The sequence below is a fragment of the Rhincodon typus genome, chromosome 18 (genome assembly GCF_021869965.1).
Source record: "Rhincodon typus isolate 14 chromosome 18, sRhiTyp1.1, whole genome shotgun sequence".
Classification (NCBI taxonomy): domain Eukaryota; kingdom Metazoa; phylum Chordata; class Chondrichthyes; order Orectolobiformes; family Rhincodontidae; genus Rhincodon; species Rhincodon typus.
Window position 1 is genome coordinate 15,035,290 of NC_063349.1, and position 27,966 is coordinate 15,063,255.

At 43.1% G+C, this 27,966-nt stretch overlaps 1 protein-coding gene across 1 annotated transcript in view; it reads right to left on the minus strand.

Annotated features, from left to right (window-relative positions):
* Positions 1-27,697, minus strand: part of LOC109933807 — a 71,681-nt gene extending 43,984 nt beyond the window's left edge. The window contains exon 1 of the mRNA XM_048608034.1: positions 27,590-27,697. The gene's annotated coding sequence lies outside the window, so the exon portion shown is untranslated. The remainder of the gene's footprint in view (positions 1-27,589) is intronic.
* Positions 27,698-27,966: the final 269 nt, after the last annotated feature.

Sequence of the window (27,966 nt, forward strand, 5' to 3'; positions counted from 1 at the left end):
ATCTACTCGGTCTCTCCTCATAAGCCAACCCCCTCAACTCCGGAATCAACCTACTGAACCTCCTTTGCACCCCCGCCAGTGCCAGTACATCCTTTCTCAAGTAAGGAGACCGAAACTGCACACAGTACTCCAGGTGTGGCCTCACCAGCACCTTGTACAGCTGCAACATAACCTCTCTGCTTTTAATCTCAATCCCTTTAGCAATGAAGGACAAAATTCCATTTGCCCTCCTACCTTCTGTGATTCCTGCACAAGGACACCCAGGTCCCTCTGCATAGCAGCATGCTGCAACTTTTTACCATTCAAGTAATAATCCTTTTTACTATTATTCCTACCAGAATGTATGACTTCACATTTATTTACATTGTATTCCATCTGCCAGACCTTTGCCCACTCACTCAATGTATCTATGTTCCTCTGCAAAGTTTCACAGTCCTCCGCACACTTTGCTCTGCCACTCATCTTAGTGTCATCTGCAAACTTTCACACCCTACACGTGGTCCCCAACTCCAAATCATCTATATAAATTGTAAATAATTGCGGTCCCAACACCTATCCCTGAGGCACACCACTAGTCACTGTCTGGCAGCTAGAATAGCACTCATTTATCCCCACTCTTTGCTTCCTGTTAGTCAATGCTCAATATTATGAAAAAAAATTAAATGGTCAAATCTCAAGTCGATGAAAGGTTGAAGAAGGAACCCCAACATAGACAAGTATAACCTGCTCGTCAACACTTGGGAGTCCTGCCAAAGTGCAAGTTCAATGGCTGGAAAGGAATCCCGCAGAGTCAGAGAAACTTTGTAAAGCAAAGAAAGCAAGCGTTAAAAAACAAAAGGAAGAAATGCTGAGAGACTAACTATCTAACCCCATCTCAGCAGAAAGGCCATTTCCAACAAATGTGTTTGCGTTTCACCCTCCCAGCGTAATACAAAAGACAGGTTAAAAGCAAATTCAGCCCTGAACTGATGTCCTACTGCAAGGCCTAGTGTGAAGATCATAGCCAATAAAACACCCTTGGCCCACAGGTAATGAAAGTAAAAAGGCACTCAAAGTGCCAGTCAGCCAGCCAAACATTGGCTAAAGAAACCAGGAGACACAGAGACAGACAACTGAACCAAATCAGTCTTCTGACCTTCGCATTCACAACACAGTAAAATTATACTGAAGACTCCCAATAACTACCCCAATGGTTCCTAACTAGACACTTGAACACCAATTCAGACTTTATGAAAAAGTAATGCCAGACAGTTTTGTATCTTAAAAAAAACTTAACTGTCTATTAAATACACTAATTCAGGAAGAATTAAATAAGGTAAGCTGATTAATGTTTAAGCTTTAAACACAAAACAATTGTGTTCAGCCGCCATTCATACAAAATACAAACAAGCAAACACACTGAAGGGATAAATAAAGCAAGAAAAAAACTGGCCAGGTTACTTAAATGGCTTTCACAATGCACCATTTCATAATCTCAGAAATTGGTTCTTTAATTACAATAGTAGTTACCTCTACCATCCCACCCCCATTACCTACTCTTCTTCTGACTTCAAGACCAATCCATTTTTTACTTTTGCATTCTCTTATTCCTAATCTGTGTGCACATGTTGCATTGTTGTCTCTTCCTGCAGTTAGAAACTCAAACTCAACACAAAAATGGGTTCATTTTAAAACAAAAAAATTCAGACAGAGAAATATCCACAGGAGAATGGGTTCCTTGCTGCATTAACCTTGTGTTCAATGGAGGGTGAGGTGAATAAACTAAGGCAACTAGTTCACCTCTCCTCATCCAGGGGGAGGAAGATTTGGGTATTGCATCAGATCCTTAAAATGGAGAACCTCACCTGGGGTCTGGTCATAACGTAGTAGTATATGCCAAGGAGCCCAAACCAAACAAGCCAATGGGAATCAGGGAGAACTCTCCACTGGGAGTTGGAGTCATAGCCAAGTCTGAAGGAAGATGGTTGTAGTCACTAGAAGTCAATCATCTCAGTCCAAGGGCATTAGTGAAGGCATTCTTCAAGATCGATGTTTTCTAGTGAACCTGTCCGGAGATGTTATTACGTACCTCTGGAGCAGGTGGGAACCTGAACCCAGGTCACCTGGTACAGAGGTAGGGTCACTCAGTGCTCTTGGCCCAACCATCTTCAGCTGCTTCAATGATCTTCGTCCCATCAGGGGAGAGGTGAGGATGCACAGTGATGACTATGTCAATGTTCAGCACCATTCTCAACTCCTCAGATATATGGATAACATTCCAGCTCAGGCTGTTAAGTGACAAGTAATACTCCTGCGACACAAGCAGCAGGGAATAGCCATCTCCATCAAGAGAATCTAGCCATTGCCATTAGCCAAACCTAAAGCTGGACTCACCGACTGCACAGAATTGAGAGCCTACTGTGTGCTCCGTTTTACAGAGACATGGCTCACTCCCACTTCACCTGGCTATGCCTTACAACCTGAGGGCTTCTCAATCCACCGGAGGGACTTAACAGCATCCTCAGGCAAGGCAAAGGGCTCTGCCTCCCTATCAACACTTGCTGGTGCTCAGGTGTGACGTCCCTGGTGAGTTAGTGCTCCCCAGACACAATGTCTAACCGTGAAGTGCCATCTCTACTACCAACTGCAGGAGTTTATATCCCACCCCATGTGGAAGTGAAGAGTGCACTTGATGCAATATACATCGCCACAAACAGCTTTGAAATGGAATGCCCCGAGGCCTTGTTCTTTGTAGCCGGTGACTTCAACCGGGCCAGCCTCAGGAAGAGGTGTTTGTACCTCAACAAAACAAGTCGAGCTTGAACCTACAAATCCTTCCACACCCCAATAATAGTTTAACAGTATCAGCCATATGCTGAAACGTTCATTTGAGCCTTTATCATCACCATCCCGAGCTACAGAATACAACATGCGCGCAAACACACTGACTCCCTTGGTGAATTGCAACACGCTGCGCATCTCTTTCACTGAACCTTACATGAATCTGCACAAGGATTTTCATGAATTGAAGGTGTTATTGGGTGATTATGTTTTGCTCTGCTTCTAAGCTGTAATAGAGGCGCGCCTGTGATCTGCTTCAGGTTCTGCACAACAACAAGCCCGGTTAGATCGGGTACCGCGGAGATCAGCGAATCAGAGATTTGCTAACGATATTTGCACGAACAATGGTGGCAGGAAGAGAGGTAGGATAATGCTCAGACAGAAAAATAAAGCGCAAATGGCAAGTTGAAGTTGAAATAGTCTGAAATTGTGCTTTCAACTAAGAGAAAAAAGCAAAGTCAATGGGAACCACACTTCAGCAAAGACGTAAAAGCATTAGAGAACGTGGGTTTTTAGTATAGGGACTGGAGCATTGAAGGCTGAGGGCCTTTTTAGAGGTTTATAAAATCATGAGGGGCATGGTTAGGATGAATAGCCAAGACCTTCTTCCCAGGGTAGGAGTCCAAAACTAGAGGGCATAGGTTTAAACGTAATAGGGGAAAGATTTAAAAGGGACCAAATGGGCCACGTTTCCACACAGAGGGTGGTCCATTTATGGAACAAGCTACCAGAGGTGGAGGAGGTGGTGGGTATAATAACAATATTTAAAAAGGCATCTGGATGGGTACATGAATAGGAAGGAGTTAGAAGGATAAGGCCCAAATGCTGGCATATGAGACTGCTCTACAATTTAATAAAATTGTGGCTGATGAGTTTATGTTCTGAATTTCACTTTTTCATCCACCTCTGATGATCCCCAGTTAACACAAATCTACCCACCAGTGTCTCAAAAATATTCAAAGACAACACCTCCGGCTCCTACTGAGGCAGAGTTCCAAAGTTTCAACTCGGGACACAACAAAAAAATTCTCATTTCTCTGAAAACAGGCCCAGTCTATCCGATTCATTCTCACAAGAATGAACTCTCCAGTTTTCACTTGTAATTTCAATGCGTATGATAGTTGAAGTCAGGCAGCAGGATTGTTGAAAGAATCCTTCACAGAACTGAAAGCTCACCAGCTCATGAAGTTAGGCACTGGAGGCTTTTCTATCAGGAGGTCCAATTTCTTTACAGACGGACTTTTAAGTTGCAAAATGTGACAGAGAGAAGGTTAAGTATACTTTGAACATGAATAGTTATGCATAGGCAAAGACGACCTTGCTGCTTTTGCACTGCAACCCTCAGCAGGGTCTTGCAGACTGCTACCATCCTTGAAGTCTTCAGCTCAAAACCCATCATCTTCAATTTCATGACCAATTTTCAGCACAAGCGTAACGGGCTGGACGCCAAACTAGTCACCAAATAGGACAATTGGTGATCTTTCATATTTAGCTAATAAATAATAGGTCTCTTCAGTTTGGTCTCCAAATTTGCAACTTAAAAAAAAAAATCTAGACATCCAATGATTGTGTGTTTCGTACGAACTTCACACAACAGCAAGCGTGAATTCCTCAAAGGGGTGCTTGCCCGAGTATCCCTACACAACAAAATTCCACTTAGAACTTTCTAGAAGCTTTAACTGCATTGAACGTTTGGCAGCCATCTCAACAGTTCAGTGTCTACTTTAAATGAAAAGACATACAGTCCATGTCCAAAGTTATGAATATGCCATACCTTCTCTGGGCAGAAAATCTGTCGTCACATCTCAATGGAATAAGACACTGGAAGGCAAGCTCCACTATCCCTGAAGTCATCACAAAAGCTAAAGATTTTAAAATATACACAAGTTTCTGTCTTAAAGACTCCTGTTGACAGAAGGCACATACCACGTTTATGCCCTTAAAAATTACCATTTGTTGTAAGTAGTCAGACTCTTAACTACAGGTAAAGATGAGTCGCCAGTACATAACTCTACTGATTATAAGCTCTAGTCCGCATACAAAAACATACAGACATACAGGAAAGAGACACGGGTGTCATGGATGGAGGGAAAGATTGGGAATGCAGTTGATGGTTCCCGTTCACAAGGTTGCTGAGATGATTCTTGTGCTGGTCAGAATGCTACTTCTCAGTCTTTATGCTCTGGAGACTTTTATCTACTTGCAGCTTCTAGCTTGAGCTACCTGTAAACCAAAATGTACAGCTTTTGGCAGGCGAAAGGCCTTAGTCAGTCATAGCTGATTGGTCACAAGTCACAGGCCAAATCAGCTGCTTACTGACAGTGGAATTTCCATGCGTACACATCTTTCCGCTCACTGGCAAACCGCTTCAATCAATTGCCGTGTAAACAAGGTTTACAATGAATGTCAGATTACTGGTTTTTGTAACAATTCTTTTCTAATTTCAGTCCACAATTAAAAATACAAAATAAAGAGTCACAGTCTTTACACTGCAAATAATCTTGCAGGGTATGTCAAATCAGCACAAAAATACTTCAAAAGTACATTAGGTAAACAAAAGGAAAATGGATTTACAGGGACAGTAAGGCTCTTTAAAGGCATGAAACTGTCAAGGAAAATAATGAAATAGCATACAGCTGAATAATGACTTCACACCAGTATTTAAGGTCAAGAAAGAGATGAGCATGTCAAATATCCAAAGCAAACTAGCAATGAATCACTAGAATTAATGTCAGTAAAACAGCAGTAATTAAAAATATCATGACTCCCTTAGACAGGAAATTTAGGCATGTGTGATGAATTGTGTACATTATTCATGGAAGTTGGAATTTCTTATTAAAAAAAAGGAGGAAGATGGATTTTGGTTAGTCTTGTGATGATGCCTTTTGTAAAAAGTTGCAAAATCATTTGGACAATGACCTAAACACACAATTTTAGAAGTTGTGTGACTTCACAGGTAATGAAGCTAGTTGTTTGTATTGTTATTACAGAGCATTCTGTTTGCAGAATTGGTGGACTTACTGAAGAACAAGGTTTCCGTCCTTTTTTGACAGCACAGTTTCCAGTTCCTGAAGCATAGTTGTTGCCATCCTTCGAATGCTGTCTGCAGATAATAGCACTGGAACGATTAAAGGGACCGAAAGGGCTGCCTTACCATATGACCTCTCAGTTCCCTCTTTCAAATATGGAGTCGGTTTTAAATTGACCCAATCAGGATTATTGTTTGAAGACATTTGCCCTGAGGAGATGTGGGATGATACAACCACCAATTTTGTTTCAGGATGACCCATTCAAATCACAAAGTCTCTTTTGGATGATGTGTCACAACAGATAATGACATTCAGTCTGCAGTGCATCCTTTTGTCCTTTCAAGCCAGTGGGCAATTCTTAATACACATTCAGGCCATCGTTTGCAACGCATTAATTGTCCATTTTCTAAGAAAGCTCACTTCCACAGTGAATAATTTTAATAATGGCTTTCTTCAGTTGCAGAGAAGTTTGATTTCATAGTTCATGTCTTGGAAGTACAACTTTTAATTTGAGGATTTAACTGTTAAGTGTGTGATGCATTCAAAGCTCCTATCGAGAAGCTGGTCATCACACCCTAAGTAAATGTCAAAAGGACGAACAAAAGAACCAGAAGTAGGAGTAGGTCATTCAGCCCATCGACCATACGTTGTCATTTGACAGCATCATGGCTGATTTTGACCTGAACTCCAATGTTGGGCCTATCCCCTACAACACTTGTCTCCCTTGTCAAAAATCTGACTCAGCCTGTAGATCCCAACCTCTAATGCTCACCGGAGAAGAGAATCCTAAACACTGAAGGAATTTCTCCACATCTATCTTCATTGTGACCTCTCTCAGTTTGAAACTGTGTTTTCTAGTTCTGGATATCCCGAAATGGGAAGCATTTTAGTATCTACCTTGTTAAGCTCCCTCAATCCTACAGAATTCAACAGATCACCTCTCATTCTTCTTAACTCCAAAGAGTATGGGCCCTTTCCACATAATACAATCCGTCCGTCCATCCATCCATCACAGGAATCAGCCTACTGAGTCTTTCCTGCATCACAAGCAATTCAAATGTCCTACTTTAAGTAAAGTGACCGAAGCTGTGCACAGTATTCAGTCTGGTCTCACTAACAGCTCTGTGCAAAGCCCCTTCTACTTTGCAATAAAGATCAATATTCAATGTACTTTCCTAATTTCTCGCTGTACCTGCTTACTAATATTTTGTGATTTTATTTACAAGGATACTCAGGTCCCTCTGTACAACAGCATTCAGCAAGTTCCTGATTTTAACTAATATTCTGCATAGCTATTCTTCCCATTGAGCCTCATTTCCCACTTTAATGGTAGATTAAGTTTTTCTCCACTCACCTATTCCTTTCCAAACTTTTTATTCTCTTTACAATTTGTTTCGCCAATAATCCTCACACTTACAGCAAATTTTGACCACGGTCAGTCCCTCCATCCAAGTCATTAATGTCAATCTTAAACAGCTAAGGCCCTAGCCTAACTCTCGCTGCACTCCACTAGGTAATCAGGACTTAAAATAGTAAACCATCAATCAATTAATGTTGGTCTTACCAAGAAAATACGACAGTTAAAACGGATTAGGAAGTGTGCAGAAAGATGACTTCTTTTTGGAAAGGCACTGGTAATAAAGGATATTACTTAAGATGTCATTACACTTGTTCCTGTAGATTTACCCATTTGCTCTTTTTCATCTTGGAGTATAACCTAAACTACAAAGCTGAAACAAATATATCAGCATTTTGTTTTTACTAAACGCACCTGTTAATCGTAGAATCCCTAGAGTCTGGAAGTAGGCCATTTGGCCCATCAAGTCCACACCAACCCTCCAAAGAGCATCCCACCCAGACCCACCCTATCTCTGTAACCCTGCATTTCTCATGGCTAACCCACCTCACCTGCACGCCCCTGGACATTATGGGCAATTTAGCATGGCCATTCCACCTAACCTGCACAGCTTTGAACTGAGAGAGAAAACCAGAGCACCTGGAAGGACCTCACGCAGACACAGGGAGAACGTGCAAACTCTACACAGACAGTCCCCCGAGAATGGAATCAGACCCGGGTCCCTGGTGCTGTGAGGCAGTCGTGCTAACCAGAGCCACATAACAAGTAAGACAGTTAAGCAATATAATTTTAATAGTTTAAACGGGTACTTTACTTAAACAACATTTTCATTCTTAACAGTTTCTGCCCACCTGACTCATTTATCCTAACTGTTCTTAGTTAGCCAATTCTCTACTCATGCCAATACACCATTTCCTACACCATGTGCGCTTATCTTTGTGCAATATTTTTAAAAGACTGCACATTCTAGAATGCCCTGTAGAAATCCAAACATCCTACATCTGCTGGCTCCCCTTTTACCACCCAATATGTGCACCCTCAAAGAAGTCTAATAATATGTTAAACACCAGCTCCCTTTCCAAAGACCACGTCTGCTCTGACCGATTGCTTTATGGTTCTCTGGTTATCCTGCTGGTACCCTAATAACAACATAACATTTTCCCGAAGTCAGACGTTTTATTAATGGTTGCTGCTTTCATCTGGGAAAGCACAAGGGCAAAACAAGGAAATAAAGTAGCACTGAACAGGCTTTCTTTGCAGGTCTTCACTGTAAAATGAGAAGACGTTGCAAAGATACTTGCAATTCAAGAGGTTAAACTGAGGGAGGAATTTAAAATAATCACCACCACCTAAGAAAAGGTACTGAGAAAATATTTAGGAGTAAAAGCTGACAGGTCCATATGGCCTGCATCCTAAGTTTCAAAAGAAGTGGTTCCAGAGATATACTGGGGTGATTATTAATCTTGCTGCACTATTAGAAAATGCAAACATTAACACTTCAATCAAGAAAGGAGGGGAGACAAAATGCCAATTAGCCCAATATCTGTCGTAGAGAAAATGTCAGAATCTATGAAGTGAGTTACAGCAAGATACTTGAAAAATCAAAGGGATCAAGCAGGGAAAATACTCTTGACTGATTGAGAGTACAGCGATGGAGTAATAAACACAACAGATTAAGGGGAAACTGTAGATGTCTACTTGGATTGCCAAGGTCAACGATAAAATGCCACATCAAAAGTTACTGAACAAAATAAGGGTTATCACGCAATGGTAACTTTAGCACGCAGAAAGGATAGACTATTAATAGGAACACAGAGAAATGGGTTTCTTTCAGGCATGAGGCCTTAACGATTTACACCTATATCAATTATTTGGCTGAGGGGACTGAATACATGGTAGCTAAATTTGTCGATGACACAAAGATAGGTAGAAAGGTATATTTCAAACTGAATATATAGAAAAGCAGCATGTTATTTAAATGGGTAAAGATTGCAGAACTTGGTGACAGCAGCATCTGGATGATCTATACATAAAATGACAAGCATTAATTTGCAGATATAGCAAGTGACCGAAGAAGTAAATGGAAACTGGCATTTACTGAAAAGGGGGAATGGAATATAGAAGGTGGTGTGTTTTGCTGCAGCTTTACACAACCTTAGCGAGACCACATCAAAACGGTGTGGCGTTTTGGACTCCTGGACTGAAAAATAAAAACATATCACTCCTCCACCCTCAGTTAATCCATAAAAATAAGGGCCTGATAAGTGCCAGTATATCCCAAAACGAACAACATGCAATTGGATATGGGCCAATAATATTTGGAAAAGGATGAAAGAACAAGGTGTCCTGTGCACGATTAAACCAAATGCTCCTAAGACTTAACAAGAGAGCAACACTCGATCACAATTTGATTTTCACAAATTAACCAAGGTTAGGCTATTTGAATTGGGAAAAAAGTTGAAGATAGAATTAAGCACAAGAGATTTAAAAAGCAGATATAATTGTAGATAACAGCACAACATTTGAAATTAGAAGACATACAACGCAAATCAGATGGTAACTCAGGTGAGTTAGCTAAAATTCAAATGCTGATAAAACATCTTGGAACAGAAGAAATTAAATGAAAAAAACTTGTACTTGAAAGAGAAGGACTTCAGAAAGTAAAAAGAAGAGGAGAGAGAACTTCAGAGAAGTAAAAATGAATGAGCTTAAGAAGCTGGAACCAGAATGTCAAAGGAAAACACTGGCTGGAAAAAGAAAAAGGAGGCCTCTGATTCCAGCAAACATTCTGACAAGGAAAAATCCAAGTCTAATCCAAGACCCAGGAGGGAGCAGTTCAACTATGCACAAGCACTCCCAAAATTTGATGAAACAGAGACCTGGAGGCATTTTTCATTTTTCAGAAAAGGCAATTTAAGTAGGTGAGGTGGCTAAAACAAACTACACACTGCTCATGCATTGGACAGAGCTCAAGGGATCATAGGACGTAAGAGCAGAATTAGACCATTCGGCCCATCGATATTGCTCCACCATTTGATCATGGCTGTTATGTTTCTCCACCCCAATCTCCTGCCTTCTCTGTGTAACCCTTCATAACCTTATTAATGAAGAACCCAACTGTCTCAAATACACTCAAAAACTTGGCCTTCACAGTCTTCTGCAATGAGTTCCACAGATTCGCCATCTTCTGGCTGAAGAAATTCCACTTGATCTCAGTTCTAAGGTGCACTCCTTCACTGAGGCTGTGCCATCAAGTCCTAGTTTCTTTTACTGATAGAAACATCTTTCCCATTTCCACTCCACGCAAACCTTTTAGGGTTAAGTTTCAATGAGATCCCTCCATCATTCTAAACTCCATTGAGTACAGACCCAGAATCCTCAACTGCTGCTCATGTGACAAGCCCTTCATCCCTGGGGGTAATTCTTGTAAATGTCCTCTGGACTCCCTCCAATGCCATCACATCCTTCCTCAGATTTGGGATCCAAACTGCTCACAATATTCCAAATGCGGTCTGACTTGAGCCTTGTGTAGCCTCCGCAGTACATCTCTACTCTTCTATTCTAGCACTCTCGAAATGAATGCTAACACTGCGTCTACATTCCTAACTGCCAAATGAGCCTGCACGTTAACCTGAAGAAAATCATGAACTCGGAGTACCAAGTCCCTTTGAGTTTCAGATTTTAGAAGCCTTTCCCCAGTTAGAAAACAGTCTATACCTTTATTCTTCCTACCTAAGTGCCATAGCAAATACATTCCCAACATTGTATTCCATCTGCCACTACTTTGCCCACTCTCCTTTCCCATCCAAGTCCTTCTACAGCTTCCCCGCTCCCTCAACACTACATGCCCCTGCACTAATCTTTGTGTCATCTGCAAACATAGCAACAATGCCCTCAATTCATTCGTCCAGATCATTCATGTATAATGTAAATGGGTGTGGTCCCACACTGACCACTGTGAAAACCATGAAGTCAGTGTTTATGCCTTGCCTTTTGAAGAGACGTCTGGATTATGAGGCGATTAAAGCTATGCTCAGCACATACAAGTTGGTCGCAGAGGCTTATGGGCAGAAATTTGAGAAAGTCTGGAAAAAACTTGGGCAGAGTGGAGTAGAATTTGAGAGGGTGAGGCAAAATAATTTTGGCCATTGAACGCAGGCATTAAAAAAGGTGGAAGACTCCAAATTAAGCCCATGGGAAGTAATTTTCTCCCAAGAACCAGAAGATGGCAATGGTAAGGCAGACAGCCGAAGTGGCCAACAATCACAAATTCGTCCACAAATTCAAACCCTCAACCCCACAGTCAAGGATAAAACGGTGGAAGAAAGCCATGTAACCAGGGAAGGCAAGGGACAGCTGGAATACACTGGGATCTCCTCCTCGAGCCTCAAATGAAGGTGCTGGAAATCTAAAGGCTGAAGCGCTTCCTTGTCATAAGGTGGGGCACCTTCATGTAGATTGCGGGATAGATAAACCAATGGAACATACAGGGATACACAAGGTTAATGCAGAGAAAGGAACGTCAAGAACACAACAGACAGTTTTAGCTCTGACAGCAGCTGTGAGGCCAAGTCCAAACACTGCTGACAGGGTGAGGGATATAAACAAGATACTTCAGAGTTACAGGGAACACTTGTCAAAAGGAAAACTAATGCCTAATTCCTAAAATGAGGCCAGTAACCAACGGACATACTTTGGGATATAGGAGTTACCCGAAGTCTTTTACTAGAAAGAATTTTTCCCAACAGAGTGTTACACACACACCGAGATGTTAGTTAACAGTGTTGGCGTGGATTATACACGTGTACCTTTGTATCAGGTACATCCAGAGTAGAACCTTGTATCTCAAACATTAACTGTAGTGAACATTGTCCACAGTTTATCTGTGGGATGAAACTGATCTATTCCTGGGAAATAATTTGACTGACTCTGAAGCGGTAGCTTCTCCAGTAATTATAGATAGGCCAGGTTAGATCAAGGACACAGAACAGTTGCAGGAAATTTACATTCATGTGCAGTGACCCAAGAAATTGGCAAACAAGATCCACTTTGGAGGTCAAACTGGCACCATAGACAAATAGCTACTTGAGACACTACTTGAGAAACAGATGATCCAAAGGAAATGTTCAATAAGTCTTCTTGGATCAAGGCTCAGCAAACTGATCAAGAGTTTAGAGTAACTGGCTCAAACTGATGTTGAAGCCAAGGAAGTTCCCGGATGTTGCTAGATTAAAAACAGGATTCTAATCTGGAAGCAGAGACCTCCTCAAGGATGGTACTGGGGGGTTAGAGCTGTTGGTAGAGGCTGAATAGGCTGGGGCATTTTTTTCCCCCTGGAGCAGAGACTGAAGGGTGACCGTGCAGATGTTAAAACATCATGAGAGGCACGGATAGGGTGAATAGCCAAGAGCTTTTCCTAGGGTGAGGGAGTCCAAACTAGAAGCATAGGTTTAAGGTGAGAGAGGGGAAAGATTTTAAAAAGGACCTGAGGGGTAACTTTTTCATGCAGAGGGTGGGGAGTGTATGAAATGGCCTGCCAAAGGAAGTGATGGAGGCGAATACAATTACAACATTTAAAAGACATCTGAATGGGTTTACGAATAGGAAAGGTTTAGATGGATATGGGCCAAATGCTAGCAAATAGAGCGAGGTCAGATTGGGATATCTGGTCAGCATGGATGAGTTGGATCAAACAGTCTGTTTCCATGCTGCATGACTCCAATGGCAGATAAAGAGTAGATAGGGAATTCACCAGAGCTGTTGTCATCCAAGTATCATCAGGAAATAAAGGATAACTCTCAAAATCTCCAAGAGCAGGATGACACCAAAATTGGAGATATAGTGGACAGTGAACAAAATTATCTAAGATTACAAAGGGATCTTGATCAATTGTGCCAGAGGGCTGAAGAGTGGCAAATAGAGCTTCATTTGGAAAAACGCAAAGTATTGCACTTTGGTAAGATGAACACAGACAGGACTCATAAACAGTAGGGCCCTGGAAAGTGTTGTTGAACAGAGAGATCTTGGGGCTCAGAGACATAGTTTCATCATTGGTAGACAGGGTGGTTAAGAAGGCGTTTCGCATGCCCGCCTTCATTGCTCAGATCGTGGAGTATAGGAGTTGGGATATATGTCACAGTTGTACTGGACGTTGGTGAGACCGCTTTTAGAGTACAGCTCTGGTTGCCCTACTATGAGGAGGATAATATTAAGGAGGGTTCAGAAAAGATTTACCAGGATGCCTCTGGAAGGAGGGTTTGAGTTATAAGGAGAGACTGGAAAGGCTGGGGCTATTTTCCTTGGGGTGTAGGAGGCTGATGGGTGACCTTATAGAGGTTTATAAGGTCATGAGGAGCATAGATAAGGTGAATAGCAAGGGTCTTTTCCCCCCAGGGTAGGGGAATTCAAAACTAGAAGCTATATTTTTAAAGTGACAGGAGAAAGATTTAAAAGGGATCTGAGGGGCAACATTTTCACAAAGAGGGTAGTTTGTATTTGGAATGAACTGTCAGAGAAAGTGGTAGATGCAGGTACAGTTACAATATTTAAAGGATAAAGCACAAAGGTACATGAATAGGAAAGGCTGAGGGGGATGCAGGCCAAACGCAGGCAAGTGCAGCTAATTTAGTTTGTGAAATTTGGTTGGCACAGACAAGTTGGTCCAAAAGGTCTATTTCCATCCTGTATGACCCTATGACTCACAACGAATCCAGAAGACCCAAGGAAGTACAAGTTGACATTTTTACTGGCCAGATCTTCACAGGTACTGAATGCTGTTTTATAAAACATGCCTTGCAACCAAACCAGATCCAGGTTCCAATTTTGTCTAAAATTAAGCTTGAGTAGTTTGGGTATAACACAGTTGAAGTCTTCCGCATTGAAAGGAAGAGTTTCACAAAAAGTATCACCAAACTCTCAAAATTAAGATCACAGTATGGTCATATGTTCGTGCATATCCCCAAGACTAGCATCTCTTATTAGCCAACCGCAGTCATCTAATGACTCTCCAGGTCCTTACGAACAGGAAGTAAGGGGGACTCTGAAACCAAAGAAAAGTTGCTGGTCCACGCACACGTGCTCCAGAGCAGCTCCCGAGAACCTGCAAAGTAACTCAAGAATACCTCACACCATCAGAAACAACCATATGAGCTGACAAGCATGTCAAATCTAAATGTTTCAATCAGGGACTGAGGTCCAGACACAACAACAGGTGACTGTTATTTACTGGTTCACATTTAAGGGCAGTGACCTGATCAGATTCAATCTGTCTGGATTAAAATTTGCCTGGCAGTTAATTGTCAAATATTAAATGGTGCATATTCCATGGCAACATCTCTTCTAACCAGATTCCACTTGGTTTCCAATCAGCACTCTCCTCCTGCAATAAGTGTTGATTTCCCCCCTTGAATTGATATTTTAGGAATTGGCCTGATGAATGCATGATGAAAGGTTTTGATAAAATTGTCTTTTTCTCCCCCGAGCATTGCTCAAGTTCTATATGACTGCTTAAATGATAAAACAGATATAATGCATGCCTCCAGCCCCAGTCATAACAATAAGATTGGCCCAATTCAGTTTCTTGTCAATAATAACCTCCAGGACGTTGATAATAGAGGGCTCAGCAACAGTAATGCCATTGAACATCAAGGGGAGGTGATAAGATCCTGTTTTGTTGGGAATGGTGTTTGCCTGGCATTTGTGTGGATCAAATGGTACTTATCATTTATCAGCCCAAGTCTGGATGTTGTACAGGTCTTGCTATACATGGACACTGGTTACTTATGTTACTGAGGAGTCACAAATGATACTGAACATTGTGCAATCATAGCCACACTTCTGACTTTACGATGGAGAGAAAGTCATTGACAAAATCCCTGAAGCCTGTTCCACAATTCTAGATCATCGACCTCGATTTTAACCTTATTCCATAATCCCCTCATGGCATTAGTATCTGGAATTTTCAATCAGATCACCTCTCATTCTTTTAGACCCAGTCTCTGCAAACATGTCCCACCATCCCAGCAATTACTGATGAACCTCCACTTCAGTTCCTACAGAAAAAAAGCTATTTTCTTGTTTAAGTAAGAAAACCAAACCTGCAGACTGTATTCTAGGTTCAGGCACATGAACATTCTTTACAAATGAAGAAAGACATCTTTACTCCTGTATTCAAACACATTTGTTATTTAAAAAAAAAACAGGGTACCAAACACCTATAAAAATCAGGAAAGCTATCTCCTTGCAATCTACACCAATAGCAATGTAGCACACCTGGGATATCCCAGACAGAGATTTCAATTAGTTAACTTCAACTTCTGAAAAAAAGGTATGGATATTGTTAAGGCCCTCCCTTACTTATTCACTGCTTTCAAACTAGTGTTTTATCTGGAACCCAAATGAATGCTTTGAAGACAATCTTAGGCATCTCATCTCCATGAAGGAAGTCAAAACATCCTTGTTGCTTAATATTTTCCAACGTACTTTCTCCTTATTATATGAACATAGGCCACATTTTGGAATTGCAAACTCTTCGAAATTACAAATCCTAAACTAAAAGTTATATTCCTACAACACAGCACCAGTCCTTGGCTTAGTGTTGACATTGCCAAGAGTTATTTAGCAGTCAAATAGTAAGGGAACCAAAGCAGTGACATTTACAAGCCTAACAAACTCTTCGGAAGACAATAAGAATTGTAATGACTATTCTAAACATCAATGCAAAGCAGACCTGGCACAAGATCCTACTTGAATTAAGCTTATTTGACACTGTCCTGGCAATTCTCCAAGTCCCTCTCATGGTTTCAGAGGTACAACTCAATTAGAACAAGTCTGGCTGAAATATACTTGATAGATAACTGGTGATGGCCAGAGGCTGCAGAGAGATCAAGAGCGAGAGAGAGAGAGAGAGGGGGGGGGGGGGGTGCTTGGTGGGGGAAGAGCTGCTGACATCGCTGCCTGGGGAGATGTTAGCCAGATGCTGCAGAACGATAGAGAGAGAGAGGGGTACCAGCTGCCGATATCGCTAACAGGAGGTACTGAATGCAAAGGTGCTGACACGAAGAAAGAAGCATCTTGTGAACTAAAAATGACCTGAGCCCAGGTGCTAGTTTGAGTTGATTTAAACCAGTTTAGATTAACTACACTTTGCAAAAATAAATAAATTGAAGTAATGCAAAAACCTTATTTGGACAAGAAATAATGAGTTAATGCTATCTAAGTTTCTGGGCCAGGGCAAATAAGGTAAAGGCACGCGCTAAGTGAATTAGCCTGAGCCAACAGGAAAGAGACAACACCACGAGAGAGGTAATACAAGGGATAAGATGACGACTCTCTGGTGTGAAGCCAGCAATAACTCTAGACACTCACCGTCGCAGAAGCAGACCCTACATCAAGGACGTGGTGACGACATCAAATGCAGCGTCCGGCCAGCATTAGCCCCTGATCACCAACTGCAGTTGCTATCCTGAGCGGCTATTAGTTTATATACTCTCTGACCACTTGCGGAGTGTCAGAGGACTGTAGTGAGTGTATCAATAGGTTCTAGTTCAGTTTGTGGGAAAATGTATAAGGTCTAGTTTGTAACAAAATATAAGCAACATGTGTCTTGTTTAACACTATTTATAAAGTAATTTGTGAGGTCACAAGAGCTGACTGTTTTCCTCTCTGTATAAGCCGATAACCGGAGCCAGTGTTCTCCAGGCTCCAATATATTTTGGTGCCGTGACTCAGATTCGAGGGTAGATCACTCCATTGAGTCAGCGGGAGCTCTGGGTTCAAGGGAAGACCTCTCTGCTGTGTCAGCGGGAGGCGCGAGTCGAACCTAATGGGCAGAGTACAGAGAAAACAGGAGCTTGGAGCCAGAGGGAAGATCTCTCCATTGAGTCAGTCCGGGCGGGAGTTTGGGGTTAATCCATAGCCACTAGTACACAACGATGAATCAGGAAGGAATGGACTGCCCTGATTGGACAAGGCTCCTCTAGAAATACATAATAGGGAAGTGACCACAATATGCAGGTCACACTAGGGGCAAGGGGAAGTCCGTTGGGGAAGTCCTTTGGCAGGTTGCCCAAATGAAGATATCAGACAAGAAGTTTCAAACAGTACAGAAGGTGGTAGCGATCGGCTGTTTAATGGAGGAGTGGATAGAATGCTGACAGCAAGCGAAGTGAGAGAAGGTAGAGAGGGAAAGACTGGAGGAAGAGAATAAGAGACTTTGCAAGGAGCTAGCCACCTTAGTGAAAAGGTAACCGAGCTGCAGGGACCAAGGAGTATGGACTAGGTACATGTGAATCAGTACCAGATGCAGTGTGAGAAGCTGGTTAGGGAAAGGAGTAGGCGAGAGGGAGAAGGCCAAACAGCTAAAGCTGAGCTGGCAAGGCAGAAGCAAAAATGTAATGATTTAAAAGCTGCAATGAACGTGATTCAGACAGCAGCTCAGGAGGAGTAATGCTGTGGATCACACAAAATGTCAGAGACAGACAGAGAAGCTGCAAGGTCAGCTAGCCACGCAGAGTGGCATAATGTGCATCTTCGCATCTGAAAGGCATGAGGAAGGCAGTGAAGGGGGCATAGATTGGGACGATTTAGCAGACAAAGTGGCTAGGTACGGTCATGTTGACAGGGAGCCTGCACCAGAGGATCCACCGCCAGCTTATGGCCCAGGGTCAGAGACCCCGTCAGCTCTAATCTTAATGGCCTCCCTTGTAACCACAAGAGGAAGATTACAGGCAGATAGTCAGATGGTAGAGGGTGAGAGGGGAGTATATTTCGTCCACTAGAGGTATCGCAGTTGAGGCACATTACAAAAGATATTGGGAAATGTGCACCCAGAGATGATCCTGGGGAGATAGCAAGAACTGCAGATGTTGGACTCAGAGATAACACAGTGTGGAGCTGGAGGAACACAGCAGGCCAGGCAGCATCAGAGGAGTAGGAAAGCTGACGTTTCATTGAACATAGAACTGTACAGCACATGACAGGCCCTTCGGCCCACAATGTTGTGCCGAATTTTTACCATAAGCCTAGGGTCTATCTACCCCTACCTTATACTATCATCCATATGCCTATCTAATAGCCGCTTAAATGCCCCTAATGAGGCCGACTCCACTACCCTCTCCGGCAATGCATTCCACGCCCTGACCACTCTCCGAGTAAAGAACCTACCTCTGACGTCTCCCCTATATCTACCTCCACTCACTTTAAAACTATGCCCCCTCGTAGTAGCAACCTCCACCCTAGGAAAAAAGGTCTCTGGTTGTCCACTCTATCTATACCTCTGATCATTTTGTACACCTCTATCAAGTCACCTCTCATCCTTCATCATTCTAGAGAAAAGCCCTAGCTCTCTCAACCTTTCCTCGTAAAGCCTTCCCTCCATTCCAGGCAACATCCTGGTAAATCTTCTCTGTACCTTTTCCAACGCTTCCACATCTTTCCTGTAATGAAGCAACCAGATCTGGACACAATACTCCAGATGTGGCCAAACCAGGGTTTTGTATAGCTGGAGGATAACTTGACAGCTCTTGAACTCAATCCCTCTATTGATGAAAGCTAACACACCATACGCCTTAACAACTCTATCCACCTGGGTGGCAGCTTTCAGGCAACTGTGGACATGAACCCCGAGATCCCTCTGCTCCTCCACACTGCCAAGAATCTTTCAGTTAACCCTATATTCTGCTTTCAATTTTGTCCTTCCAAAATGAATCACCTCACACTTTTCAGGGTTAAACTCCATCTGCCACTTCTCAGCCCAGCTCTGCATCCTATCAATGTCCCTTTGTAACCTAGAACAACCCTCCGCACTATCCATAACTCGATCCATCTTCGTATCGTCTGCGAACTTACTAATCCACCCTTCCACTCCTTCATCCAAATGATTTACAAAAATCACAAATAGAAGAGGACCCAGAACAGATCCTTGTGATACACTACTCGAAACTGAGCACCATGTTGAATATTTTCCGTCCACTACCACCCTTTGTCTTCTAGGGGTCAGCCAACTCTGAATCCAATCTGCCACATTTCCCCTTATCCCATGCCTGCTTACCTTCTGCATGAGCCTACCACAGGGAACCTTATCAAACACCTTACTTAAATCCATGTATACCACATCCACTGCTCTACCTTCACCCACGTGTTTGGTCACCTCTTCAAAGCATTCAGTTTGGTCTGACCCGAAACATCAACTTTCCTGCTCCTCTGATGCTGCCTGGCCTGCTGTGTTCCTCCAGCCCCACACTCTGTTATCGATGATCCTAGGGAGCTGTTCTAAATAGTCAGTCAACAGAGAGATACGCGGTTTAGGAGGATACTGAGGAGAGGAAATTAATTATAATGTGCCTACACCCGCATATATACTCCATCCTACCAGAGGGACAGAAACTGGGTAAAGGCACAAATGAGACGTTATAAGACCAAGTGTTAACTGTTATGGGTGCCAACAGAGGGGGCCCAGTAGAAGCACGGACAAAGTGCTATCAATGGAAAGGGGAATACCCCACCGTGTTTGCAGCACGCCTTTGGGCAGTGTTCCAGGGGTACATGGCTTGGCGCTCGATAGGAATGATTTGCAGCCAGCAGTTAAAAACTGGAGGCTGAGAATGCTCATGTCGCATGGCACTGAGGAATCATGGAGGGCATGACAGCAGTTTGATCCCACTGATGACACGCACACAGAGGCCTGGGTAATCAGGAAGATGGTTAGAGCATGGGAAAAGGAAACAACACTTCCCAAGCCCTCTGGGGTAAAGACGATGCCTGTTAAAGATCAGGCAACAATCTGGAGAAACAAATGGGCAAGATCTACTCAGAGGGCACCTCCTCTAGGAGACGGGGAAGAGGTAGAGGTAGAGGTAGAAGGAATGTCTTGGGAACAGGAAGAACTCAAGGCAGGGTGTCCAAGTGCTATAACTGTGACCGGGAAGGACATTCAGCAAGAGAATGCCTGAAACCGAGTTGCAAGAATGCAGGTCAGGGAGGAAGCCAGATCCTACCCACGGAAGGTCCAAATAGACCCAACCCTCTGTGCGACGTGACAGAAATATTACCATTTTCGGGGATGCACCCTGAACTTCAATGACAGTTGCAGGCATCTCTTTTGGGTATGTGATGCGTAGTGGGATAAAATGGGGAGACACCGAGCAAATGGTAGGGTCAGAGGCCGCCCTGTCACAATCCTTTGAGACACTGGGGGATCCCGAACCTCCGTCAATACTACCCACGTCAATGGCACAAATTGGAAAATTCAAAGTAAAATCTTTTTGAGCGGATTCACGGGACATTCACAAGTGAGACATGTGAGCATACTGTTGGAGGTTAGTGTGGGAGACGTAGTATTAGAGCATTCAGTCGTCCTTATCAAACTATCCAGGGAACAAGAACATTTCTTAGGGAGTGACTATATGGCCAAAGCAGGACTCTGTTCTGATCCCATTAATTGCACGATTTGGCAAATGCCTGAAGGCATGAGGAGTGGAAACTGCACATTTATCCTTTTTTGGGGGGGGGGAAAGTATCAGGGCAGGATATGTATGGTTGGGGAAATGTGGATAAAGCCAGGGGAGAAGATTGATGATCATGAAGTGCAATAACTCATTGTACAGCACTCATCAGTATTTGTCCAACATAACATGACTGTAAGAAGACGGCTGAGAGTACGTGCATACGGGGTCCAGACCCCAAGCCACAGAAACAGTATGGTTTATCAAAACAGGCAGAAGAGGAGGTAGGGAAAGTGGTACAGAGACTGCTGCGGCAAGGGATACTGAGACCAATAGCTTCCACTGACAATTCGCCTATTTGACCCATGAGGAAACCTGACCGTAGCTGGTGATTAACAATAGATTACCGTGCATTGAACAAGACCACCCCATTAACGGTCCTCACCATAGCGACTAGCCCAGAGACAGCTGTTAAGCAAAATGTGGATGCACAGTGGTTCACGGTTTTGGACATAAGTAATAGTTTTTGGTCAAACCCACTGGAGAGTGTGCCAATATAAAGTGGTGTTTACTTTCACAGGCCAGCGGTGTACGTGGACCGCCCTGCCACAGAGATTTCATAATTCCCTATCCATATTTCACCAGTGTCTAAGAGAAGGTTTAAAAAGGTTCTCAAAACCTGAGTGGCTGCTGCAGTATATAGACTACTTGCTTCTACAAACTGAAACTAAAGAGGGCCATTATCAGCTGCTAAGTGAACTGTTGCAGCTGTTGGGTCTGAAAGTAAACCCTTACAAAGCGCAGGCGATGAAGCAGAAAGTTACTGACCCGGCAATGATTTTATCACTGGGGAAAGAGAAATTGACAAACAAAGGGTAGAGGCAGTCTGCAGACTCCCTGTTCCGCGGGACACCAAAGGGTTAAGATCCTTCCTGGGCTGATTGCAGGGACCATACTGACAGATTTGCTACAAAAGTGGCTCCGTTGATGGAGTTAATAAAAAAGAATGTGGCCTGGGAGGGGGAAACTGGAACACACACACAGGCTATTGCAGCTCTGAAGCAAGCACTAGCTACCGCGCCCACTCTGGAAACCCCAAATCCAAATGAACTGTTTTCATTGGAGGTAGCGACCACAGACAGCACACTCCCGGCAGTTCTGTTACAGGAGACACACAGGAAATTAAGACCAGTAACATACGCTTCGCACATACTCTCACCGATAGAGCAGGTGTACCGTATGCGAAAAACATCTGCTAGCTGTCTTCTGGGCAGTGCAGCATTTTACCCACATACAACACGAACAGAACATAACCCCATCCAGCTACTATCAGACAGAAGGATTAAAGATGGTTCAGTCAGCCAAAATAGAATCGCTAGATAGACACTGTTGTTTCAGGGAAGGGATATCACTGTAAAAGGAGTAAAAACCAGGTGGGAAAACATAACAGCGCTTCACCGGAGGCTGCACTGATGATGTTACCCAGCAGGGTAATGAAACATCTGCGGAACAACCAGCTCAGCAAGCCAACCAACTTCAAGGCACTACCACATTCACAGGCAACTTAAGTGTATCGAGGGGAAAATCACGAATGTTGATTAATGATAGCAAATGGTCACAAGGACTCATCTGTATCAAAACAAACGGGAGGGGGTAAGATGGGACCCGAAGGCAGGGAGGCAAAGGAAGCAGGAAAGGAAGGACCCCATTTCAAAATTTCTGTGGATGGTTCTTCATCAGTACAGGAAGGAGAAAGGAAAACTGGGTGTGGAATATACATGGAGGATGGGAATGGACAGAAAGATATAGCGTGGCTCTAAAGTTACCGAGAACCACGAGTGTGCAGGCAGCAGAGGCAGCAGTTGTGTATGTAGTTGGCCATCTGGAACTCTTTCCGCCCGGATCAGTTATATACTCCGACAGCATGTACTTCGGTAACAGCCTCATGGAATATTTGCCCCTATGGAAGGAGAGAGGATTTGTCTCAGCAAATGGAAAGTCCCTTCCATCATCCCCACTGTTACAACACATCTTTGAAGAAGCACAAAGGAAAGGATACGGGGTCACAAAGCTCATTCAAAACTATCTCCCAAGGGGAACAGGAAGGCTGATGAGTTGCCAAGCAAGGCGCTATAAAAGGGCAGGAATGGCGGCCACCAATTGAAGAAATCGGGAGCCAGAAGGAGAAACAAGTCGAGGTAATGGATTTAGCACAGGAACAAAAGAAAGACAGAATCAAAAAAAACTAAAAGAAGGAGCAGAATCAGACACATATAAAGCACACAAGGGGATCTTCATCCAGGATGGAGTAGTTTTATATGAAGGGAAATTTGTGGTGCCAGAGGGGGGACGAAATAAAATAATTCGCTGGTACCATGACTAATGTGGGCATAAAGGGGTGAAAAATATCCTGGATAAGATAAAGGAAGTGTGCTGGTGGCCCAGAATGAAAGGTGGCGTGGAACACTAACTTAAGATTTGTTTGATCTGTGCAGAGCATAATCCCGATCGGAACGTTAAGAAAGGAGTCCTCCGACATACTGGACGAGCAGTAGGGCCGTGGGCCAATTTACAAATAGACTACATGGGACCCCTAACCCCAACTCCAGGAGGACACAAGCACATTCCGGTAATAATGAACACCTTTACGAATTGGGGTATACCCCAAAGCATAGAATCAGACCAGGGACCACATTTTACAGCCAAACTAATGCAAAATTTAATGACCCTTTCTGAGATCAGACAGAAATTCCACATACCCTATAAGCCTAAGTTTACTGCAATTGTGGAAAGGATAAATCAGACATTGAAAAACATGGTAGCTAAAATGGTGCAGCAGCATCAGACAACCTGGTAGATTGTTCTGCCCTATATTTAATGATACTTAGGAACACCTTCATCAACAGGCTACACTCTCATAAGAAGCTAATGACAGGAAGAGGCATGAGAGAAACAGAGGGGTTGGAAAGGTTTGGACTTGTCTGAGCCCAAGGTAGACAATATCATATCAGAAAAATAGGTGCAACAATTGGTAGAAACAGGAAAGGAAGCAAATTACATAGCAGCCCCCAAACAAGGGAAGAAGAAACAGCAAAGCAATGCTTATTTTGATGCAAAAGCCAGCCCGACAGGATTCAGTCCCAGGCAAACAGCAATGATAAGGATACACCAGCCCACCTCATTCTCAAGTCGAGTTCGTCAGTCCCTTTGAGATAGTAGATAGGGCTAGCCCATCAGTATACAAGGTAGTAACAGCACCAAGCAAGAGCAGCTGGTATCACATCAGTTAAAGTTAGTCGGAGAGAAACAAGCTAGCCACAATTGGCATGTGATGCTCGATGCTAATGTTCTGAGTTCCCAAAGTCAGAGAGCAAGAACAGTACCAGTTACAGATATCCGGAGAGATAACTGGAACACGACCCGTTATTGGCTATCCACGTATAAAGGATAGTCAAGAAATCTAAAAAGGGTACAGGAACTAAGTGGTTCAGACAAAATGGACGGTTAGAATCAGACACAGATTGGGAACAGGGCACAGATGACCTGGCTCAGAGAATGGAGAACTTGGGCTTATAGTAGTGATAAGAAATAAACAGAAAACAAGAGCAGAGATTACATTTCTACGTTGCAGGTCTAACTTAGGATGAGGGGAGCAATAACATTTTGTCACTGTTGGGCTGATCATGCCTGAAACTCTGGCATCAGAGTCATCACGAGTGAATGCACCTCGAGCAGCGTCAATGCTGAAAGAATATCCTGTGATCAAGAACAACTCCATTCCCCACATAACACAAACTAATAAAGGAAGCAGAGGGGACTTAAATTTGTATTATACAGGAGTGGATGAGTTGGCATGTGCGGGCAAGACATTGGGTATACTGGAAGGAAAAGAGGTACAATTCTCATGCAACAGAGTTCTGGAGGTGACATTATCGGTAATCCCAGACAGACAAATTACTAGTCAATTTATAGGTCCATTTCTTGAGCAACCAATGATGGTCGAGGTAAAATTATGGGTAACCAAGGCTGCATCTGTGAATATAGACTGGGGTAGTGATGCAAACAAAAGATATACTGACTGGGGTGGCTACTCAAGGCAATTCAAGAAAATTAATTGGATCATCAACTGTCCAAGGGATGACATGATACGGATTGGGGGAAGAGAAAAAAATAGCAATGAGAGATGCATACAGGGGTTTTTGTAGGGGGGCCAAAGTCCTTCATAATTTTCAGGACCAGTAAGAAGCTTATTACCCAACGCTCCCCAGTGATTAAAACCACACCAGTACCTAGACGTAGTGAATCTCAGTACAGGACAGAAGGTATAGGTCTGGTGCTAGAGAAGACAGGAGAATCTGTCACTTTGGTACCAGGATAGGAGTGGGGAGGAAGGAGGGAGGAAAGAGGGAGAGAGATAAGCTGTTGACATCACTGCCTGAGGAGATGTTAGCAAGACGCTGCAGAACAATAAAGATGGGTACCAGCCGCCGACATCGCTAACAGGAGGTACTGAATGCAAAAGGTGCTGACACGAAGAAAGAAGCAGCTTGTGAACCAAAAATGACCTGGGATGCAGTTATTAGTTTGAGCTGATTTAAACCAGTTTGAAATAACTAAGTTTTGCAAGAAAAAAGTTGAAATAATGCAATAACCTTATTTGGATGAGAAATAGAGGTAATGCTAAGTCCCTGGGCCAGGACCAATAAGGTAAAGGCATGTGATACATGAATTAGCCTGAGCCAACAGGAAAAAGACAACACTCGGGAGAGATAAGACTACGGATAAGACGACGACCCTTGGGTGTGAAGCCAGCAAAAACTCCGGAGACTAACGATCGCAGAAGCAGATTCTACATCAAGCACGTGGTGATGACATAGAGTGCAGCGTGTGGCCAGCATCAGCTATCCTGATCGGGTATTAGCTTTTGTATTCTGTGACTACTCTGGGAACGTCAGAGGTCTCTAGTGGGTGCATAAATAAGTTCTAATTCAATTTGTGGGAAAATATACAAGATCTAGTTTGTAATAAAACATACACACAACACGTAATTTGTGATATTATGAGAGTTGACTCTTCTACTCTCTGTGTAAGCCGATAACCGGGGCCGGTGTTCTCTGGGTTCCAGTATTGGATTAGGACAACAGAAATGGAAATGCATTTCTCAAACTGAGCTGCCACTAAAAGATTTCCAAAAACATGCAGAACACTTGCATTTAAAATACAGCAAATCTTTTGCATATACTGGGTCAATGTATCAAGTAAGCCGAACATTTTCTCAATCTTGGCTTCACAAGAAAAAAAATTAGCAAAGCACAGCTAAAAATTGCTTCATTTGTTAAGCTAATTCTCACAGTGACTGACATCAGGACATGTCTACTTACAGCAATTAAACCTCTCATTAATCTCACCTATTTCAGCAGACACACATTTTCATCATTTGAGAAGACAATTATACAGTCTCACGTCAGAAGTTTTGTTTTCAACTACGCTGACCTCCATCAGCTGATCTTCCAAAATAACCAAAGGTTTCGGTAGGGGTGGAAAGAAATCACTATAAAAAGATATGGCTGGTTTAAACAAAACAGTATCAGTACTGTAATCGAAACCAAAATGTAGCAATTTCAGTATTAGGAATCATAAACAAAAGGATATAGTAACAGACCTATGCAACACATGCATTTTCTGTTCTTATTTTCATCATTTGCCATCCTCAATCATCTCCCACTAAAAAGAACACACCTGGGACTGAGTGACTTCAAATGCACTCAATCTAAGTCAATAAACTCCCCTTACATAATATTTCCAACAATTCAAAGTTCACTGGAAGCTATTCGCATAAGTAGGTTTTCAATGCTATCGAGATTTAATTGATTAAATTTAAAACTAGCCTGATAGATTACATCAATGTTAATGTCCATTCATAAATGATACAACGAAATAACATTGAATCATCAATAATTACATTGGAGTTTTCAACGCCGATGTGAGATTTAAAAATGAACTTCTACACAATTAAATCACTGGAAGAAGTTGAAACAGACTGGTAAGAAAACAATTTGCTACCCAAATCCTGAAACAAAATACCATGTGTCATTAAAAAACTAGGAAGACACAAGACCAACAAAACCGTGGTAGCTACTCTTGCAGATGGTGTCCTCGGTTAAACGTGAATTTCCGACTGTCCCCGTTAATTTCCATTCGAACGAGGGTTCGTCCATTCAAATGATTAGAATGGGATACGTTTTTAAAAGTCCAATTTAATTTTCTTTTGCAATGGAGCCCTGGACGTTTCAGCTGCGTATAGCTAACGTTTTAATCGCTAATTTTCAGTTCAATTTATAGGAATTTGCTTTTAAATTGGAAAAATCTGGAACTATTCTCTTCCAGACTCCCTCTCTCCCTCAGGCACTTGGAGGCTGAAGCATTAAACAAGAGGTCTTGAACGCTTGCTTTAATGAATTTGTGTTCGGATTTGTTTTTTCTTTGTCTATCCAACCAGCATTGGAAAGTACTGGGATACAAAGTACTAAAAGTCTAGCCTAAGCTGACTGATTTGTACATTTAAATATACAAAGCCGTCAAATATAATTCGCGGTGGGGGGGGGATGGAGGAACTAGCTGGATATTAAAAGAAGATTATGCCAAAAGGAAGAGCTGTTCGGCGAGGAAGCCAAATCGCCAAACCTGTATGAGAATGGGACACATTCCTTGGTCCTCCTGACTTCAAAAACATGTTCAGAAATTGCTGAGGGGCGGGGGAGGTAGAAAAAGGAGAGCGCGATTCAAATACTGGTGCTGGGCGGGGGGTGGGCTAGTTTGCACACTGGGGAGAAATACAAAAAAAAAGAGGCACAAGGCATCGCAAGTTCAGCGGCTGTCGGCGCAAACAAGCAAGTAGTTAGGAAGCGTGCACTGTCGGTCAGAGAGAGAGAGGCACTCACGTTTAGCGGTGCACGGACGTGTTGCCCTGCCCAGACAAACACACACACACAGAGAGAGAGAACGGACACAAGCGATCGAACTCCGAGACTCCACCGACACAAAGTCCCAACTGCAGCGCCTGCGCGCCCGCCGCCGGAACGTCCGACCATTGTGACGTCACAATACCTCCCCCCGCCCCGTCCCCATGACAACGGCTGCTACAGTCTCTCCGGCGCGTGCTGCTCCTTCTCGCAGCTCCTCTCCATCTCCCAGCTTTCACCGTGTGTGACACCGGCTGGCACTGTGCCACCGACCTGGGTTCGGTCCGAGCGTCTGCCCGTGGTGCAGTTTGCACGTTCTTCCCGTGCCCAGCGTGGGATCCCTCCCGCCGCCCAAA